The sequence below is a fragment of the Condylura cristata genome, unplaced genomic scaffold (assembly GCF_000260355.1).
Source record: "Condylura cristata isolate star-nosed mole 26May11 unplaced genomic scaffold, ConCri1.0 scaffold00013, whole genome shotgun sequence".
NCBI classification, from domain to species: domain Eukaryota; kingdom Metazoa; phylum Chordata; class Mammalia; order Eulipotyphla; family Talpidae; genus Condylura; species Condylura cristata.
The window spans coordinates 4963321-4963701 of NW_004567114.1; the positions used below are offsets into that span (position 1 = coordinate 4963321).

The window sequence follows — 381 nt, forward strand, 5'->3', positions numbered from 1 at the left end:
GCGAACCCCGCTCGGCGCCCGCGCTCTCCCTACCGCGAGCCGCGGACCCGTCGCCTCCGGCCCAGTACGAACTTCCCGCCGCTTTCGCCGACTCGCAACTCCGCGGCGGCGCCGGCCCCGGCACACCTTGCAGTATGGAGCCTTCTCATTGGCTCGTGAAGAGCGGAGAGGCGGGGCGAGCAGGAGGGCCGAGGAGAGGGGCGGAGCCTCACGGGGTCCTGCGCTTCCCGCGGCATGCCGGGAGCTGTGACCGACGCTCCACTGCATGCTGGGAAATGTAGTCTTTTCACGGCCAAGTGAGAACCCCGTTCCTCTGCTGACGTGGGCTGCTGGGAAATGTGGTCTACCGCCACCAGAGGGGTCCAGCCTGCAGATCTGATC

General features: G+C 68.2%; 1 protein-coding gene across 2 annotated transcripts in view; it reads right to left on the reverse strand.

Moving 5' to 3' along the window:
- Positions 1 to 127, reverse strand: part of VRK1 (vaccinia related kinase 1) — a 73263-nt gene extending 73136 nt beyond the window's left edge. Inside the window, exon 1 of one of the 2 annotated variants that reach the window (XM_012724334.1) lies at positions 34 to 127. The gene's annotated coding sequence lies outside the window, so the exon portion shown is untranslated. The remainder of the gene's footprint in view (positions 1 to 33) is intronic. The other variant, XM_012724337.1, reaches the window with a different exon arrangement.
- Between the last annotated feature and the right edge of the window lie 254 nt (positions 128 to 381).